The 21808-nt window shown below is 42.7% G+C and overlaps 1 long non-coding RNA gene across 1 annotated transcript in view; it reads right to left on the reverse strand.

Moving 5' to 3' along the window:
- Positions 1 to 20550, reverse strand: part of LOC112579227 — a 52750-nt gene extending 32200 nt beyond the window's left edge. The window contains exon 1 of the long non-coding RNA XR_003103728.2: positions 20278 to 20550. This is a non-coding gene — a long non-coding RNA (uncharacterized LOC112579227). The remainder of the gene's footprint in view (positions 1 to 20277) is intronic.
- Positions 20551 to 21808: the final 1258 nt, after the last annotated feature.

Here is a 21808-nt window from a genome sequence, read left to right on the forward strand (position 1 = left end):
AGGGTGAAGCTCAGCCTTCAAGGCTACCGGCCATGTACTGTCTCTGCCTTTATCTCATTACCCACCTGGCTGCAGACTTCAACAGCTGTTCAATTCCCCTAAAGGATCCACTGACACCAAAGCATTAGTGAGCAATGTGGATTCACTGACAATTATGGAATGGAGAAAATTTACATAGCACGACCCGGAGCAAAATTAAGAAAAAATATATGTCCCCTGGTAGATGTTTGTCTTTCACCAATTCCCTTCTCTACAGGATCCCTGGGAATTCTCATCCTTTTTGCATTTCTTCCCACAGTACCCAGGTTGCCTGGATCCTCTCTTTTCCCTGCCAAACATTACCAGGTCCTTCAAATCCATCTTGCCTCTGTCATCCAGCTCTTTTGCTCCTAAATCCTTTACTTTTCTCAGCAAACCACCCCCCTCCCCCCCCTTTTTTCTGTTTTGAGAACTCATGCTATGCACACCACAGCTAGAAAAGTGAAGAACAATCTGACCCAGTTCTGCCCTCCTGTCCCACCCTCAGTACCAACATCATCCTCATGACCAACACAATGTGATGTGATACTAGAAGCTAGCACAGTGGGCCAGGTCTGCTCATTCATTTATCTGCACAACAAACATTTTTGAGAACCCTACTGTGTGTCAGACACTGTGCTGGTCACACATACGAGAGTGAATAGCATATGCCTACACTATGACCAACCTAGATAGCATATTCAAAGGCAGAGACATTACTTTGCCAACAAAGGCCTGTCTAGTCAAGACTATGGTTTTTCCTGTGGTCATGTATGGATGTGAGAGTTGGATTGTGAAGAAGGCTGAGTGCTGAAGAATTGATGCTTTTGAGCTGTGGTGTTGGAGAAGACTCTTGAGAGTCCGTTGGACTGCAAGGAGATCCAACCAGTCCATTCTGAAGGAGATCAGCCCTGGGATTTCTTTGGAAGGAATGATGCTAAAGCTGAAACTCCAGTACTTTGGCCACCTCATGCGAAGAGTTGACTAATTGGAAAAGACTCTGATGCTGGGAGGGATTGGGGGCAGGAGGAGAAGGGGCCGACAGAGGATGAGATGGCTGGATGGCATCACTGACTCGATGGACGTGAGTCTGAGTTGGTGATGGACAGGGAGGCCTGGCGTGCTGCGATTCATGGGGTTGCAAAGAGTCAGCACGACTGAGCGACTGAACTGAACTGAACACACATCTCACATTCTGGTGCAGGGAAACAGTGTAAAAGCACACACATCAGCTGAAGAATGCACAGACGGACGTAAGGGACAGGCAAGAGATGGAGTGCTGTGATAGGAAACCTGAGACACTTTCTTAACCGAGGTGGTTAAGAAGGGTCTCAGGAGGATGCGGCATTTGGGCTGAGATCAGAAGAGTGAAAGGGAATATTCCTTCTTTTGCCAAATCCTGTTATCTTCTTGCTCTCAATGGGTAAAACCTAAGAAATGTTCAAAAAAGACATCAACAGGAAAAACTTTAAGCTGGTGAAGAACATGGCATATTCTAGAGAGAGTGGATTAGAAGGAGCATGAGGAAGATGGCTCAGAGAGAGGCTGGAGAGGCAGGCTGAGCCCTTGTGGGCCAGGTGTGCCTTCCATGTTTCAGTTGGGGATATAGAACCACTTCAAGTAGCACAAAAATAAGATATTTATTATAGGAGTTGGACTTTCCATGCATGTAGGAGGTGCGGGGAAGTGGGTATCTAGAGGGAGGGAGTTGAAGGATCATAGATACATTGCTGAAGCACAGACAAGGTGGGGGGTGTCAGAGCTTGCAGGAACCCACAACCACAAGCACGTTGGCCTCCCAAAATGGTGTGGGTGCTCAGGAGTGGTCTTTGGGAGCTGTTGTCTCCAGGGGGCAGTTGCATGGGTATAACTGCTATCACAGAGGCACAGCCAGTGCCTGGGTGGTGGTCAGCAGCTGAGATGATGAGCTGGCAGCCGAGGAGCGTGTGGGTGGGTGGGAGCCGCTGGCTTTCTCTGTGCCTGTTCGTTGCCATATGTGACCATGACATCCTTCTGAGAGTAGGATGACTTTCTCTCTTGGCCAACTCTAAACCAGAACCTCAGAACAAAGAGAATTCTGGGAAACTCAGCTCCCAATACCCCAGATGAGGGTTTGGATTTTCTTCTCAATGGAAATGAAAGCCTTCTTGCCTTCACGACTCCAGGGCCTATCATGGCAAACATCAGTCCTTCTCCTTGGTTTACCTTTGCTTCTTTACTACCATATTTTTATATTTATATTCCTTCTTTATATTTCTGTATTTTTTTCCTAACATAGTCCCTAAGCCCCAAATCCCTCAAGTCTCTCTTTTTTCTGGCAGACAGTTGGTATATCACCCATGCTCCTCTTGGGCATTGAAATAGATACAAATGCTTGTCCCACCTCTTCAGAGTCTCAGAGGTTGCGGGCTTGGAGAGGGGGATATGTTTTGTAGGCTTGAGTCAGGACACCCAAGTACTACTTAGTAGATGGTAGTCAGGGGCAAGTTACCTGCCTGAGAAATCAATTATCCATGTATAACCTAGATGGCATATTAAAAAGCAGAGACATCACTTAGCTGACAAAGAGACAGATAGTTTTCCCAGAAGTTATGTACAGATGTGAGAGTTGAACCATAAAGAAGCTGAGTGCTGAAGAATTGATGCTTTCAAATTGTGGTGCTGGAGAAGACTCTTGACAGTCCCTTGGACAGCAAGGAGATCAAACCAAACAATCCTAAAGAAAATAAATTCTGAATATTCATTGGAGAGACTAATGTTGAAGCTCTAATACTTAGGCAACCTGAGACAAACATCTGACTCATTGGAGAAGACCATGATGCTGGTAAAGACTGAAGGCAAAGGAAGAAGGGGGTAGCAGAGGATGAGATAGTTAGATGGCATCACTGATTCAATGGACATGATTTTGAGCAAACTCAGGGAGAGAGTGGAGGACAGAAGAGCCTGGCATGCTGCAGATCATGGGGTCACAAAGAGTTGGACATGACTCAGCAACTGAACAACAGCAACAAAATGGGATAGACATCTCTGCCTCATGGAATCTAGGGAGTTAAATTAGAAAATGCATTTTAAGCAGACAGCATGTATGCAAACTGTATTATTTCCAGCAAGCACTCAGTCTAAGTTAATTCACGTTTTCTTTTGCTCTGCTGTGCTTTCTGGACTAACACTGACACCATGTTGGAGTCAGTCATCGCCCCACTACACCACTTGCTCCTGCTTCTCTTTACTGCCCACCCCCAGTATCAGCTATTATGATGCTCCTAAGCAGGGTGAGCCAGCTCCTTCATGTTTCAGCCAGGTACAGGGCTGCAACCCTGCAATTACCTTCCTCAGCTTTAAACAGGCATCATCGTAACGGCACTTAACTCCTTATAAAGATCGAACGGGAAATGTATGGAAAGGGCTTGGAACACAGCCTGGCCCATGGGAAGGACTCAAAGAAGGGTAGTTAGCTTATTATCACAGCCATTATACCACGAGCATCCTGCTTGCAAAGGTGACCTGTTAAGTCCCCGTGTGGTGGGTAGGATGACCTAGCAGAATGCCGACTCTCAAGTGCCTCTCTCCCCACATAGTCAGGTCATGAGATAAGGCCAAACACAGCAGTCACTTTCTTTAGAAGAGCTTTATGCCCACGAGGGTACTGTTGAGAGGTCATGAAGTGGACTTGCTTTGTCTCCCTCTCACTTGAAACCCTCGACCCAATGGTTGCCTAGGGCAGATGGGCAATTTCAAGCTCTATTAATGACTTTTCCCAGAAGCCGACTATGCCTGTAAAGGGCTCGGAAATGTTTGCTGAAGGGACAGACAAATGATTATCCCTTTCTAGGGTTCTCTGACATATTTATAATTATTTTTCAAAATGTATATGTCTTGTTTCAGTAATAACAATAATAATGCCCTACATTTATTGAGCATTCACTATATGGCTGACACTATGTTGAGGGCGTTACTTTCATTAAGTATTGTATCTTCATACTGACCAATGAAGTAGATGCTGTTACATTAGATTTATAGAGGATGGGACAGATATGTGTATATACATTGTCCTAAGACTAGGTAGTTGACAGTGTGCAGTAACCCAGTAGCCTTCCTACTACATATATACAACTTACAAGTGGAAATGATGGGAAAAATATAATAGATTAAAAAGCAAGATATATGCATGTAGCTTATTTTGTATTTAAGCCAAGAAAATTACCAAGTGCCAAAAACAAAGAAAGAATTGAAAGCCAGAGTGATAAGCATAAAATCTCATACTGTGGCAACCCTGGTGGGTAGGGAATAATGTTAGACCTTAGAAAACTGTCCACCTGTTTATGGGCATAGGTTTCAGTCTCATACAGCACAGGAGATAACGCCTGGAGTCTGTGACAGGTGGAAAGTTGGAACTGTGACTTCATAAACCTGGAACCATAAAAAACTAATTCTTAGTGGAAATAGAATTAGAAAAACTTGAACCACCAACCCTGGGAATTTACAAAGATGCATTTCTCCACCCAGAGCTCTTTTGAAGGTTAAAAAAAAAAAAAAAAACAAAACCCTAAACTTTCATTACAGATGGGTTTGGGAACTGAACCTTGTGATACGGAGTTCAGAAATCTGAATGAAAAATATGAATATAAAAGATGATTCCTGGTTCTGGTAAACCTGGACCCCCCTTCATAGGGGCGAAAACAAAGGCTTAGAAACACTGATTCATTCTCAAAATACATGAACTTCCTATCATGCAGAAAATTAATCTTTGGTAAAGATGAATTAACAATCGTTGTCTAGTTGCTGTTATGTCCAATTCTTTGTGACCCCACAGTCTGTGGTCTCCCAAGTTCTTCTGTACATGGGATTTCCCAGGCAAGAATATTGGAGTGGGTTGTCATTTCCTACTCCAGGGGATCTTCCCAACCCAGGGATCGAACCCACATCTGCTGCATTGCAGGCAGATTCTTTACCACTGAGCCTCCTGGGAAGCCTGACTTAACAATAAACATGTATAAAATATATGGGGAAGTGACTCACCACAAAGCAGTTTTAACAATCACAATCATCAAGGGGAGCAACTCTCAAGAGTTTGAGAGAAAAGAACAGTCCACAGAAACAGCAAAATCAGAATTTTTAAAAGCATCCAACAGATAAGCAGACTAGTAAATACAAAAAAAAAAAAAAGATAATATTATTAGAAAAGGACAAATTGCTTGGAAAGACAAAAGCATTAATGATAAAGATCAAGACATTAAAAACTGGGTTCCCCAAAATTCAAAATCCAATGAACAAATGAAGTATCAGTTGAGATACAGCTGAAGAGATGATTCTGAAGAATGCATCACAGGGAATCCAGAGACAAAGCCTCTGAGGGAAGCGTGAGACCCACTGCACAGAATGAGAGAATCTATCATTTAAGTAGAATAGAGAGAGAATGAGGGAAAGGCAATGTTTAAAAATATAACTGTGAATTTTCCAGAGTGGATAAGATATAAATTCTTGGAACATTAAGTTCTGAGAAAAAAGGGATACCTAACCTACTCAAGGCACATAACCAATAAGCAGTGGAGTCGGATGCAGACTGATTCAATCTGCATCAGCTCTTCAACTATTAATAGCACCCCATGCTGCCAGCAAGTCTTTGGTATTCTCCTTGAAGGCTCAAATCATGACTAATTCATGCGACCCTCAGTGTTGTAACAAACCTCAAACTCTATCTGGGATAAAACAATGACAATCATGAAGTTGTCAACCCAGCATTTCCTAAAGTGTGTTTCGAAAGCATTTGTCTTGGGGCTTCCCTGGGGGTGCTGTGGTCCAGACTCCAAGCTCCTACTGCAGAGGGTGCATGTTCCATCCCTGGTCAGGGAACTAAGATCTCAAACACTGTGAGGTGTGGCCAACAAACAAACAACAACAACAAAAACCCATTTGTCCCATAAGATGTTCTTTTGGGAATGGTGAAGGGTAGGAGTGAGGAGGGTGTTCTGGTGAAATAAGTTTGGAAAACATTATATATACAATATCATTTTGTAGAGGCATGGCAAATATCAGTGTATTAAACTTTCTAAGTCTGACATAGAGACTTCTGCTTGATTTCAGAGCAAATTTCTCCCCAAATACCAAGAACTTTTGACCTTCAGAAGTCTCTTTGCTACAATTCTGTATAATACTGGAAACAAGTAATTATTCAACTTTGTTTGAATTCTTCCGTTGTTAAGAATCAAGGCAGTCTTCTCACTTTCATTTTTTAAGATTTTTTTTTTTAATGTGGACCATTTTTAAAGTCTTTATTGAATTTGCTACAATATTGCTTCTGTTTTTCATGTTTGGGTTTTTTGGCCAGAGGCATGTGGGATCTTAGTTCCCTGACCAGGGATCAAACCTGCACCCCTGCGTTGGAAGGTGAAGTCTTAACCAGTGGACAGCCAGGGAAGTCTCAGTCCTCCCTACTTTTAGACAGATTTTACTGACAGAAGGTTATTGAAAGGAAATGTTTCATCTTCTACCCAGTGGCATGAAACTATACCCCGTAAGACTAAAAAGAAAATGCCTGGACCTTGTTAATTTATGCTACAGTAATAAATGACATCTAGATGTCAATGGCTCACAACAGCAAGTGTTTTCTTGCTCATGTACCTGTCAGCTCCAGGTGGGCTCAGTCTCTGCTCGTTAACCTTCCTTGTTTCAGGGCACAGGCTGAAGGAGCATTCTCCATGTTGGTTGGGGCCAATGAGACATTTTAATGCAGATTCTTAAAGCTTAATCATGGCAATCATCACTTTCATGTTTAATTGGTCAAAGTCAGTCATATGGCCCAGTCAATTATTAAAGAAGCTGAGAGATGTGATACTTACATGGAGAGGGTAGCCAATATTTGAAAACCATAATACAATCAACTATATGGTCAAACCTGACCTTTTAGAAAATTTGAGGATAAAGCTGAAACTCCAGTACTTTGGCCACCTCATGCGAAGAGTTGACTCATTGGAAAAGACTCTGCTGCTGGGAGGGATTGGAGGCAGGAGGAGAAGGGGACGACAGAGGATGAGATGGCTGGATGGCGTCACTGTCACTGACTCGATGGACTTGAGTCTGAGTGAACTCTGGGAGTTGGTGATGGATAGGGAGGCCTGGCGTGCTGCAATTCATGGGGTCACAAAGAGTCGGACACGACTGAGCGACTGAACTGAACTGAACTGAACTGACTAGGTTCTGGTATCAATTCCAAGCAATTCTCATGATACCATGATATGACTCAACTCAATTCTGACACTACCTACCAGAAGATAGCACCAGATTCCACAGGTTAAGGGTTCATTTAATTCCAGACTGACACCTCTTTGTCCAACTTCAGTCCCCACTAGCAAATCCCGTTTATTACTTGTGCCTCTGACAAATCTGGCTATAAAACAGATGTACCCATCTAGATCCTCTCATTGTGTTCAATTAATTTGCTAAAGCAACTCAACAGAACTCAGAGAAACATTCTACTTACTAGATTACTGGTTTATTACAAAAGGATGTAACTCAAGAACAGTCAGATGGAAGAGATGCAGAGGGCAAAGTACAGGGAAAGGGCATGGAACTCCCACACCTTCTCCAGGTGTGACATTCTCCCCACATCTCTGTGTGTTCACCAACCCTGAAGCTCTCTGAACCCAGTCATTTGGGATTTCAGGGAGGCTTTATTACATAGACGTGGTTGATGAAATCATTGGCTGTTGGTGATTGATTCAGTCTCCATCTCTCTCCCTTCCCCAAGGCTGGGTGAGGGTGGGTATGAAGGGTGACTGAAAGTTTCAACCCTCTAATCAAGAAGTTCTAACCTTCTAATTAGCCAGCTCCACCTCCCCATCCCCCCACCCCCAACTACCTAGGTTACCTAAGGGCTTTCCACAAGTCACCATAATAACACAACAGAAGATTATCTTTACTGTTCTTATCACAGGAAATTCCAATGGTTTTAGTAGCTCTGTGCCAGGAGATGATGACCAAACACATATTTCTTATTAAAAGTCAAATATCACAGTGAGGGGCATCTCTGTCGTAGCACAGATGTGCAGATTGTTGATTGGTGAATAGTATTCCATTATGCAGTATATAGACCATCTGTTCCTGGACTTCCCCAGCTTTTTCAATTTCCCATTCTTTTTCTGTTCTTTTATGACATGATTTTGAACATCTTGGGCTCTCCTAAATATATTTCAGTTAATATTAATAATGATGACGATAATGACTGGTGAATATAAACCTGAACCTCGGCTCCACTCTTTACCAGCATTATCTCTTTTAATCCTCACAAAGCCTTGGGGACAGGTATTACTGATACTCATTTACAAAAGTACAGATGGGGAAATCGCAGCTTGGAAACTTTGACTCACTTAACCAAATTTACATAGCTGGTATGTGGCAGGGACTGTCCGACTCTGAAGCTCCGCTCTTAACCTCTGATGTACATGTTGCCTCCCTGTTATCTCTACTCTCTAGATATGTATAAGAAGCTGAGGAAGTGCTGACACCTCTCTAGTCTCAAGAACATATGCTGTGGGGCACAAATGTCCAAAGGTGACATAGAAATTCTATGATTCAACATGTGAAGCAAGAATAAGAATATGTTGGCACATCTCTCAGAAGCACCATGTCCTCCACGCACCTGGAGGTCCATTTGCACATTTAATGTACATTACAAACCATCTGTGCATACTGGGTGCAATAATCAACAAAGTCATTTATGGACAAGCTCTGGATCACAGATGGAAAAAATATTTTACTTTCTATGTTAACTCTGACTTTTTTTATTTTTTAATAAATGACCCTTGAGGGTTATGTTCAGAAGGATCCTGAGGGGTTCTCAGCAAAGCGAGGCATAATCAATAAGCAGTGTCTGCTAAAAGAAAATAAGGAAGCTGTGCTAGGCTTTGCAAGCATTTGTCATTTTTATACTAGAGAACACCACCTGTGAGATTCAGGGAATAAAGCCTCTCAGAAAAATACTGAACTGACACTTAATTTCATAAAAAGAAAGGAGAAGGAATCCCCTGGTGGTCCAGTGGTTAAGACTTCCTTCCAATGCAGGGGGTGTGGTTTTGATCCCTGGTTAGGGGGACTAAGATCCCACACACCAAAAAATAAAAAGCAAAAACTAAACAAAAAAAATTTTTTTAAAGGAGAAAACTGGTAGCATTTACCATTGAACATATATTTTATTTCACTTACTCCACACAACACAATGCAAATGTCTATTAATGTCCCTATTTTATAGGCAAGAAGATGAAGGCTCAGAGATGCCAGCTAACTCCTCCTGAGATCCATAGCTAGTAAATGGCAGAAACAGGATCCAGCTTTAGGTCTGATGGATTCTTGACGCTGAACCACAGCATGGCGTCTCTAAAATGCCCTGAGCTACATAAATGGTCCTGCTAGCTAAACAAGCTGTCTTGCCATGATATGGCCCAATTCCAGGACATCCAGCACTTTCTGCTCCTTCCTCCTTCTCACTGGTGGCGGACTCACCCCTCTCAGAACACAAATGGCTACAAGGCAAGACGCTCTGTGTTGGGCCATTTTGTGCCTCCTAAAGGTGGCAGCTTTGCATCACGACTTTACATAAATGCTTTTGGCACCGACAGCAGGAGGCAGGCAGGAGTGTGGCTCTGCCATGCGACAAATATAGAGCTGCCGTCCTTAAAACTCTCACAAGAGACTAACCCTCAAGGGAGACGCCATGCAATAAATAATTTTTGCCATAACACATTCCTTGCCTTTGCATAAATTTAACACCCCGCTCTCTGTGCAATATGTGATCTTCCTGCTAACTCCCCATAGACAGAAATAGCTCTGGTAAGATGTGATAAAAGACAAGCAGCAGAAAGGAAGAGGGAAACACGACACATAGAGGAACTTGACTTTAGTGCCGGCTTCTCTACGAGGGATATCATTCTTTGCATCCTTCATGGAGAACCGTGTGCAGAGGACAACCACAACTGGCCTATGGGGCCTTCCAAAGCACAAAAGGAACTGCATTTCTGGGACGCTGAGATGCTGGTTCCCTGTTTCTTCTGGCAAGTAGCATTGGGCTGCTAGTCTCTGCCTGCTTTTCTCCAACAGTGGCCATGGACTACTTCCCTCATGTGCCTGGCTTGTGTCAATGGGTCTATTCCTGACCCCAGTCAAATGCTTAAACTTGTTTTAGGTGGAGCTCTGTCATATGCAACTGGAAGACAGGGACCAATGTACCAAGGTTCCTTTCTGATGAGCTGTTGACTTGGATTTTGCTATATCAAGAACCCAGAGGAAGGAGATAAGGTTATCCGAAGATGTATCAAGACATAAACAGCTGAATTTGAGCAGATGATAAACAAGACAGAATTCAATCCTATCTCACAGTTCTCATGTCTCCAGACAGAGGCACCAATATATGAGAATTTCAGTCAAATGTTGCACCTGCCTGGTATAGTCCACGCTTCTCTATGGTGACCAAATGGGGTTTAAACATTTTGTGAAGCTTATTACTGATGAGTTAGAGAGCATATTGGAGAAGGCAATGGCAACCCACTCCAGTACTCTTGCCTGGAAAATCCCAGGGATGGGGGAGCCTGGTAGGCTGCAGTCCATGGGGTGGTGAAGAGTTGGACATGACTGAGAGACTTCACTTTCATTTTTCACTTTCGTGCACTGGAGAAGGAAATGGCAACCCACTCTAGTGTTCTTGCCTGGAGAATCCCAGGGACGGTGGAGCCTGGTGGGCTGCTGGCTATGGGGTCACACAGAGTCGGCAACGACTGAAGCAACTTAGCAGCAGCAGCAGAGAGCATATTGTCCCTTACCACAATGCTGGTTGGCATCAGAGGTCAAAAGAGTCTCCTGGGGACTTCCCTAGTGGTCCAGAAGTTGGGACCAGCAGTTTGACAATTAGTGGTCTAGTAGTTTGCTTCCCAGTATAGGGAATGTGGGTTTGATCCCTTGTCAGGGAGTTGGGATTCTACATTCCTTGGGGTCATAAACCAAAGCACAGAATAGAAGCAATGTTGTAATAAATTCAATAAAGACTTTAAAAATGGTCCACATTTTTTTAAAAAAAGTTTCCTGGCTACTGCTTTTATTACCTCAACGACCCAAGTCATAAATATTGAGTAGGAACACTAATACTTGAACCCGCCTGCATTCCTATGTCCTGGGTCCCCACAGTCCCCATTTAATTCCTGTCTAGGTCTAGGTCTTATGTTCCAGTTATAGTTTTGGCTGCTGGCCTGGTTTATCAGTCTAGGACTTTGTTTCTCCAGAGATTGGAACCGTGTCCTTGAACCCCCAGCCAGTCCTGGGGGGCTGCTGTGTGCTGGCATTGCTGCAAGGTGCTTACAGGGTGCCACAGTCATGAAAGTCAAGTCCCAGACTCAGTTACTAAACTGCCTGCCGGACATTTCCACTGATGGCACCTTTAACTTAACATGCCCAGAATTATTTGCACCAAATCTCTTCTCCCTAATCTGTTCCCCTGCTAATGCTCTCAATATCAGTAGACGGGATAACTGTCTTTCCATTTGCCCAACTCAGATATGCCAAGATCATCCTTGACTCTTAGTTTTCACACACCCCCATATACCATGGAAAAGGAAACAGCAACCCACTCCAGTTTCTTGCCTGGGAAATCCCATGGACAGAGGAGCCTGGTGGGCTACAGTCCATGGGGTCGCAAAGTCAGACACGACTGCACGACTAAGCATGCATGCACCTCCATATACAGACAATCACTCTGTCCTACTGAGCATGTTCCCAATAATTTTTCAGGACAATCTGTTTGTCTCCAGCCCCACATTTAGCATCTTGGCCTAAGCCACCAGCATCTTTTACCCTGACTGTGGGTCTATTTGTTCCCATCCTTGCCCTGATCCAGTCCACTTTTCACATAGCAGCCAGAATAACTATCTCAAACCACAGTCCCACATATAGTGTCAATCCCACACATGGCGTCCTCTGCTGGCTCTTCTTCGTCTCAGCACCTATTCATCTTCTGGGTCTTAGATGAAATGCAATTTCCTTGGGTCAGTTTTCCCTGACTACTATCATAGCATCCTATATTTAATCTTCATAATGTCTATCAAATAATGTATCAATTACTGTGTTACCATTTAGTGAATATCTGCCTTCCCAGGTGAATTAAGTTCTAAAGAAGGTGGGTGCCAATATCTAGTTTTCTTCCTGTCCCCCATATAGTTAACGCTCAATAAATATTTAATGAATAAATTTATCAATGAATATCACAGCTCATTCTAACAGTATTCAAGCGGAGCCTAAACAGTCATTATTCTGGAATACTGCAAAGATAAATCGGTTTTGAAGGTTGGATTAGATATTTCTTAAAACTCCTTCCAAGTAATCCTTTTTGATTTTTTCTTACAGTCTCATCGTCCTGATGTTAAATACTAGTCATTATTCATAGAAAATACAAGAGGTAAGCTCACCATTTACTAAATTAACCTACCATAGGAGATACCATCAGTTACTATATCGCATCATTAAGTCATTTTATTTCCATTCTATTTTCAGTCCCCTCTTCTGAATATGGGAGAGGGAATAACATTTATCATCATCTAAAAGAAATTAAACTTACCAACCCAATAAATTAAGAGGATTGTCTTAGGTCTTACCAAAGAATTCACCAAAAATTTCCTGGAAAGAACAAGCTCTCTGAGGGCATTTAAAATTGGATTTGATTTACAAAATTTGATTTGCACCATAACTATTCAGGAACACATTGATTGCTTAAAGTGAGGTACACCAGGACATAACTACCTTTAATCTGTTATAACAAAGGCAGCAATTAAAATTGCTTTTGCTAAGCAACTTTTGAAACAGAAGGTTCGATCTCTTTGCTACACTCCCCTACCCAGAAGACTCCCTCTCTCCCCACACGCTTTTCTCCTCCTAATTAAATGAGGCAACCATTCTGGATTCTTTGTAGAATGCAGTTTCTGACAGGATCACCCTCCTATCTTAGAGATACTGAAAAGGCTGTGTTAGGGACTTAATTTCATTTCCATCTCTCTTTGTTAATATAGTCCCTTCTTATTCTCGCTTCTTGGAAGCATTGTTAGGGAGGGATCGATTTGTTGGTTATTAAGAAATGGTCAGTTCCTATGGTATTAGATGTGATATTCCCCAACCACGGTGTCATTTTCATCCCCTGAAACAGTTTGCCCTTTGTGTTGCGTATCTGTTTGTTTGCTTTATTCAGCCCCTGGTGTGAAGTGCCTAATAAGGAATCCTGACGACAGTTTGCTCCATCTCCAGATTGAATTTCTTTATAGATCAGCCTCAGGAATTCATTTCCCAACCGGTTTTAATCAATACAGCTTGACTCAGCTTAAGTTTGGAGAAACTAACAAAAACGCACTGATTGGTACTGATTGGGTGTCTCAAAGCACCGTCTTCATAAAGGCTCTCTTTGATGGCGACCCATCAAACTGACCCACGGTCTCTGAGTGGAGTCAGGGCCAGAGCTCTACCCAGGCCCCAAAGCTGTCATTGTCCTGTTTCGTTTGATTCCGCGAAGCCGGAGGCCAGAGAGGCTTTTGCAAAAACAGCATGGTGTTAGGGAAAGATGAGTAATGGTGTATCAGGTCACCCTCAGAACTTGCTGTTGAGCTTCACTGAGTGGCTGAAACATCCTGAGATTCCATGTCAGCATCACAGAATAAGGTGACTGGGACTATGTGTATATGAGGTCTCGTTGAGCTCTGAAGTGCTAAGACTCTGTACGGAGACAGAAGGAACTGCTGGATCCCAATCGTCCATCCCACTTTGCAAGCGCATGCTGAAATGACCACCATTTGGCTAAAGAGATGGAAAACCGTCATTTCTAAATCATGGAACAAATACTTGCCTTCTGCCAGAAGGATTCCAAACCCAGCTCTCACATTTTCTAGCTATGGGGCCTTGGCTAAATCATATTATCTCTCTCATGCTCTATTTCCATATCTTTAAAATGTAGACGTGTAATAATACCCTTTATCCATTTGGGGGATGTTGTGAGGGTCAAATGGGGTCACAGATGCAGAAAGCACTTTGGAAAATAAAGCAGAATGCAGAAAAGGAACTGTTAATCAGGTGGTCATCGCGCTGTCAGAGCACAGAGCCTTGAACATCACCCTGGAGCTTCATAAATCCGGCTTCCTCCTGCTCCCTGCCCTCCCAGCTTCCCCACTGCAGTTGTAGTTCACACTGGGCCAGAAATCGTGGCTTGTTTGCAAGTTATTTGAGTGCAGAGACTCATCAGTGTGGGCAGTGACTCCATCCTTGGGGAGTGCTGCAGGGATTCAGCCAACTAAGCTCAGCCAGCCTGTTCACCCTAGCAGGGCAAGAGTCCTAATACCCACTGGTCAACCAGCCAGTCAGCCATCAATGCGGTGCTTAACACACTGGGAGCACAGAGCTTATGATGCTCCATATACAGGATCAACAGTGAAGATGGGCTGACTCCATGCCTTTTTAGATTAATAGTGGCATTTGTAAACTAGTGAAATTCTAAATGAGGCATGGTCATGCTTTTTTCCCCTAAAATCCTACTGATTTTTTTCTTAAGTAGAATATCTGTAAACTCTAGGACCTAGAAATATAATTAATTTCAGTCAGTACACCTTTTAGATACCTATAATGTCCTGGATTTTTATTCTGAGCCAAGTTTGGTACTGATTACATTACATAAATGATTGAATTTATTCTTAAAAACATTTCTGTGAAGCATGTATTCACTTAGTAACGTTTCTTGAATGAATGAATGCATGAATACAGTTAAATAATGAATGTGTGTTGAGTGCACTGTGTTAGTTATTAAAGGTTCAGAAATAAGAAAAATAAATGGCATAGCTGTTATCATTGAACTTACGGTCTAAGTATTATGAGCCTCATTTATAAATAAACAAATGGAAACACAGAAGATGAATTAACTTGCTCAAGGTCACACAGCAGCAACATCAAGAGACTGAAAGCAAGTCTGGCTCTGGTCATGATGGAATAACTAGTACAAACTCACCTTCCTACTTCAAGCAATGATAAAAACTTACAATACATATGTACATAAAGCAATAGTTTTCAGGCACTGGATATCAAGGAGCATTGTACTGTGATCTTTAGTGAAAGAAAATCACACAAAATAAACCTCATGTTTGGTCTGATTCTGCGCTTTAAAGCACTTTCCCAACTTCAGCAGAGAGAGGTGGGATCTGCAAGGAGGGGAAGTTGAGACATATGTTTGGGGGATTCCCACTGCATGTGCATGAGGTGAGACTCCACAGAGTCTAGCAGAGAGCAGTGGCTGCACACCAGCACCGCAGAGATCATGGAGAACCTGTAGGTACGGGAATTTCAACCCAGCCAGAGTGGGGAGACCTCCCACTCCACAGAGTGGAGAGCACCTCAGGGATTCAGTTGAGACCTCATAAAGGCCAAGACTGAGGAGTAATGACCAAGTCCTAGACACAGAATCAATCCCTAGGATACAGACAAAGTGAAAACAAACCAGCCATTAACAACGTAAACAAAAGAAAAATCCAAGCCTGGAAAGTTGAGAAAATCTAACAGCAATTTAATCCTCAAGCAGGATTTAACACTCTTTCAAAAAAGACATGATCCAGACTTCCTACAATGCATTTTTTAAAATGTTCAGTGTATATTTAAAAATTGTTAAATATGTGAAGAAGTAGGGAAATTTGATCTGTAATTTATAGAAAAATAAGTCGGTACCTGATCCAGTCATTGGAAGTAGCAAATAAGGACTATAAAACAGTTATTATAAATACATTCAAGGATATAAAGGAAAAGATAGCTATAATAATTAAAAAGATAAAAATATTTGAATTCTAAAAGTGAATATTATAATACATAAATAAAATTTATTTAATGACGATATATTAGAGATGGCAGAGGAAGAATCAATGAACTTGAGATAGATCAATAGAAGTGATACAATCTTAATAATTCAGGGGAAACTTGAAAAAAAGAAAAGTTCCTCAATAGCAAGTGAAGTAATACAAACTGTCTAGTATTCACGAGATTGAAGTTCCCAAAGGAGAGTATAGACAGAATACATCAAAAAAATATTTCAAGAAATAATGCTCAAAATGTCTCAAATTTGATGAAAATATCAACCTATAGACCTCTAAAGCCCAGCAAACCTAAAGCAGGATAAATACAAAGAAACACTGGAAGGGAAGAGAACAACAGATCTTGACGATGTTAAAAAGATCATAGATCCCATGACTTAGAGGACATGGATAAATTCCTTTACAAGCATAATTCAATAAAAGTTACATAAGATTTTTACAAATTGAAATTTTTATTCTAAAATGTATATAAAAATTCAAAGACCTAGACAATAAAATAATATTATAAAAGAAAACTTGGAAGTCTTAAACTATCTGATTTCTGATTTACTGTAAAGCTACAGCAGTCAATACAGTGTAGTATTGGCCTAAGGATATAAAAATAGATCAATAGTACAGAATTAGATAATCCAGAAATAAATCTATACATTTGTACATTTGGATCAATTAATTTTTAAAAAATGCATGCCAAAAACTTAACAAAGAAAATTTTATGCAGCAAATGGAGGAAAAAATCCAATACTTTCCTCATCAAACACAAAAATTATTTCAAGATGAATCATGGACATGTAATACTATTGACTAAGTCAATACTATTAATCTTCTTTAAGTAAAAGAAGAATGTATTCAAACTTCAGTATGGCTGAGATTTCTTAGAAAAAACACAAAAATAAACCCAAAAGAAAAAAATAATAATAAATCAGACTATAAAAATTAAAGAGCTCTAGTCATTAAACAAAAACAAGCCTGTTAAGAAAAGAAAAAGGCAAACCGCCAACTGAGAGACATTATTCACAGTACCTATATCTGACAAAAGACGCATGTCCATAATATAAAATAATCCTTGTAAATTAATAATTTTTTTAAAGTTATAAAAACAGACAAAGGACTTGAACAGATAATTCACAAAAAAAGTATATAAATGGGCAATGAGCTTGAGAAAAAGCTTAACATCCTTAGTCATCAAGTAAAGGCAAATTAAAGCCATAATGAAATACCATTACATATCTACTATAACAGCTAAAATTTAAACAGTAACACCAAATGTTGGCTAGGATGGAATGCCACCAGAACCCTCATATACTGCTGGTGGGAATGCAGTGATACAAATGCTTTGGAAAAATGGTTTGGCCATTTCTTAGAAAATTATATATCTCCCCTATGATTTAGCAAATTCATTCATAGATATTTTACCCAAGATAAATGAAAACATATGTCTAGAAAAGACTTATCCAAAATCTTTATGAGAGCTTAATTTAATAACCCCAATCTGCAAACAACCTGCAACAGGAGAAGAGAATACAGTGTATTATATTATATTAATATATTAATTCAACAAAATGTGTTTGGTTGGTCAGTTATGTCCGACTTTTGCAAGCCCATGGACTGTAGCCCACCAGGCTGCTCTGTCCATGGAAGTTTTCAGGCAGGAATACTGCAGCTGGCTGCCATTTCCTACTCCAGGGATCGAACGCTCATTTCTTGTGTCTCCTGCATTGGTAAGTGAATACTTTACCACTGAGCCACATGGGAAGCCCCCAACAAAATACTGATTAGCAATAAAATGTATAAAGTGTTATCCACAGCAGCATGAATGAATTTTAAGAATATTCTAGTAAGTGAAAGTTATCATATACAATGCAAATGTAAAATTCAATTATTCAAGAAAGGCAAAACTAACCTTTGGTGACTGAAATTGGAACACTGGTTGCCTCTAGGGTGGTAAGGATTAAATTTAGAAGGGTTATGGAGAACTTTCTAAGGTGACAGAAGTGCTCCTTATTTTTACTGGTGTTTTTCGGTACATTGAAGAGCACCTGTCAAAACTCATTGAACTGTGCCTTTAAAAATGTTTATTTACTTGTGCATAATGGCATCTGGTCCCATCATTTCATGGGAAATAGATGGGGAAACAGTGGAAACAGTGTCAGACTTTATTTTTCTGGGCTCCAAAATCACTGCAGATGGTGATTGCAGCCATGAAATTAAAAGATGCTTACTCCTTGGAAGGAAAGTTATGATCAACCTAGATAGCACACTAAAAAGCAGAGACATTACTTTGCCAACAAAGGTCCGTCTAGTCAAGGCTATGGTTTTTCCAGTAGTCATGCATGGATGTGAGAGTTGGACTGTGAAAAAAGCTGAGCGCCGAAGAATTGATGCTTTTGAATTGTAGTGTTGGAGAAGACTCTAAACTTAGAGTCCCTTGGACTGCAAGGAGATACAACCAGTCCATCCTAAAGGAGATCAGTCCTGGGTGTTCTCTGGAAGGAATGATGCTAAAGCTGAAACTTCAGTACTTTGGCCACCTCATGCGAAGAGCTGACTCATTGGAAAACACCCTGATGCTGGGAGGGATTGGGGGCAGGAGGAGAAGGGGACGACAGAGGATGAGATGGCTGGATGGATCAATGGACATGAGTTTGGGTGAACTCCGGGAGTTGGTGATGGACAGGGAGGCCTGGCGTGCTGCGATTCATGGGGTTGCAAAGAGTCGGACACGACTGAGCGACTGAACCGAACTGAATTTTTATCTAGTTAAGATAATCCTGTCTGTCTGATTCCAGTGCCCACATATTTTCCTGCTATATTATGCTGAATATCAGGCAAAATGTTAACCACTGGAAATTGTACTATCCTGAAATGAGTCAGCACCTTGTAAAGCAAAGAGAATGGATTTCTCTATTAGAAGAGCATGAAGAAGCTGTCTATAAACTGTAAAGGTAACAGAAATATTTATATTTATTTTTAAAGAACTATTATTATAAACTCTAAAAGCAGTGCTTTGTCACAGGGGTTTTGGAAAAAGTGGCTATTTGCATTACCTGTGACTGCATAAACAACTATTAAGACTTCTAAATGGCTTAAAACAGCACACTTTATTCCCTCTCATTTTTCTGTGGGTCAGGAATTTGGAAGAGACTTAGCTAGGTGATTCTAGCATTGAGACATCCCATGAGGTGGCAGTCAAGTCCTGGAGGGGGTGCGGTTATCTGAAGGCTGTAGGGTCCTCCTTCAAGTTTATTCCTTGGTGGCTGACTGGCCTCAGATCTTTCCTGGCCCCTGGCAGGAGGCCTTAGCTCTTTGCCAAGTGGGCCTCTCCAGACTGCTGACAGTACATAGGATGCAGCAGTTGGTTTCCCGCAAAGCAAGTGATTCTGTGATTGAATGGAAGTCCTTATGCCCTGGTGGTTCAGACAGTAAAGAGTCTGCCTGCAATGCAAGAGACCTCTGTTGGATCTCTGGGTTAGGAAGATCCCCGACAGAAAGGAATGGCAACCCACTCCAGTATTCTTGACTGGAGAATTCCATGGACAGAGAAGCCTGGAGGCCTACAGTCTATGAGGTTGCAAGAGTCAGACATGGCTGAGCACCTATCACTTTTCCCCTATGCCCCAGGCACACTGAGGCCAAACACCACCAAAATGTTGGAGTTTGGAGCAGAGAAAGGTTTACTGCAGGACACTGCAAGGAGACAGGCGGCTCTTGCTGTAAAAACTGAACTCCTTAAACGCTTTCAGCAAAACGTTATTATAGAAAAGGTGAGAGAGGCGTATGATTAGTTGTTGCAAATTTTGGGTGTCAGATCCTTTGTTCTTGAGGTCAGGTCATGGACAAGTCAGGATGTTCCTGTAAATCTCCACTAAAACCTGTTATTCTCTGTTCTGACAAGAAAGGCAACGTTCCAAGGCTTGAATTTTGCCCTCTGAGATCCAAGTCCTGGCTAAGAGGAGTGGATCCCTGCATCACCCCATCACCCCAAGTCCAGCACCCAGTCTGGGTCCTCCTGCCAGCGCCCAAGCTCAGCTGAGGAGGCACATGTCAGCTGGCAGTGCCCATATGGCCCGGTCCCCAGACCCTGCCCAGCCATTATCATTTGGGGAGCCAGGCTCCCAGGATCCAGGCTTTTTATTTAAACTGGAAAGAATCGTTTGTTCAAGATCAACAGGAACACATGTTGTAGCAAATACCAATCAGGTTAATCCCCAGCTCACCATAACTGCTCTTCTTTGAGAATAGCCCCAACCACAGAAGCGGACCCAAAGTAATGACGTGCAATGTCTTTGCACCTTTACCCTGACCTCTGGCCACTTCCTAGGGGTAGAGAACTCAGCTAAGCTGGACCAAGTTCTGAAACTTGAACAGAGAGGCTGAAGGTGGTTGAAGCTCTTACCTTAATGGCAGTGTCAGTATGTTCCAGCTGCCAAGGACCACAACCCATGGAGTCCGCCATTGTCATGAGGTCGCAGAGGTGGGGATAGGGGAGAGGTCCGCTGCTCCTTCAAGGGCTCTGGGGTGCTACGGGACACTGCACCAGCCTGTCCCCAGGCCCCCAGCTCACCTGCCGGGCTGGAGGGCGCCGGGGGAGAAGGCTGTGACTGATCGCATCTTATCACACTCTCTACCGCGAGGACCACTGCCAGACTGACTGTTGGTGGAGCCTGGACTGATACAGTCTCGCGCGGAAGGTCTCGCGGTAACAGCTGCACTAACAGGTCTCAAGGTAATGGCTGCCGCTCGCCCCGCCCCTATTCCAGTTCAAGAGAAAGAGCGCCCAAGACTCAAGTGGAAGCTGCGGTCCCCTCTTTGCCCTGATGTTGCTTTGCAGTATGCTGGCGGTCACGCAGACTAGGCCTGGTGCAAGCAGGGGAGACTCTTCCTGGTGAGCCCTGGGAGGCAGGCACCAATGAGGGTCCTTTGGAGTGCGGCTACCGCAGTCGCTTTTTCATCCCTGCTCCAGGACTCTTTAGATGCGCAATTTGGAACACTTTACTCTTTTAAAGCCCCTGTGTCTTAATCTCGGAAATGGAAAGGAATCATTGTATTTACCTCAAGGGGCTAAAGTTGGACTGTATCTTGTACTTACCTCAAGGGTCCTCAGAAGGAAACCTGAAATGGAATAAGTTTTTGTTACGTTATCTTAAAACACAAATACATCGGTACCGGTCCTGTGGCGTGTCTAGTATTGTACTGGGGCAGGGCGGCTCTGCCAAGGGTCTGCATGGTGATGGGCCCCGCAGCAGCGGTTCCCCTGGGTCGTGGTCCGAGGGATCTGGTCCCTGGTTTGTGCAGCCTGAGGGCCGGCTGTGTCCTGGGCCCCTGGCTCCCTTGATGGTGATGGCTGCGCAGGGGCTGGGGACCTGGCCCTGAAGGTGCTGCCAGCTGAGGTTCGCCCCCGGGCCTGGGCACTGGCTGGAAGACACAGACCTGCTGGTGGACGAAGGCTCCAGTGCAGGGTGGCCAGCCTGAGCAGGGACTGTCACTCTCCCAGCCAGGGCCTGGGCCTCGGTAGGTGAAAGTCAGTCTTTGGAACTTGGAACAAGATCAGGGGCAAGGATGTTGCTTTGCTTAGCCGCTTTGTTAAGTGTTGAAAGCTGCCAAGAGTCATGGAGAAAGAGTTTGATTCCTCCCCTTCCTCTTCTTGTATATTTCCCAAGGCTATGACCTTTAAGAGTATTATACCTTTAGATAAAATGTTGCAGAACAGAGACTATCATTTGCTTTGATGAACTTTACAGGCATATGGGGCCTGACCTTGACTTGATCATAAGGACAGTTGCAAAAACAAAGGATGGGAGATCAAGACGTTTGCAAGAACTAATCAAGTCCCTCCCTCACCTTTCCTATAAAAGGACATTTTGGGAAGCCTTCAGGGGGTTTTAAGGCATGAACCCCCTTTCTCCTTGCATGGCCCTGCAATTACA

The sequence above is a fragment of the Bubalus bubalis genome, chromosome 15 (genome assembly GCF_019923935.1).
Source record: "Bubalus bubalis isolate 160015118507 breed Murrah chromosome 15, NDDB_SH_1, whole genome shotgun sequence".
Lineage (NCBI taxonomy): Eukaryota > Metazoa > Chordata > Mammalia > Artiodactyla > Bovidae > Bubalus > Bubalus bubalis.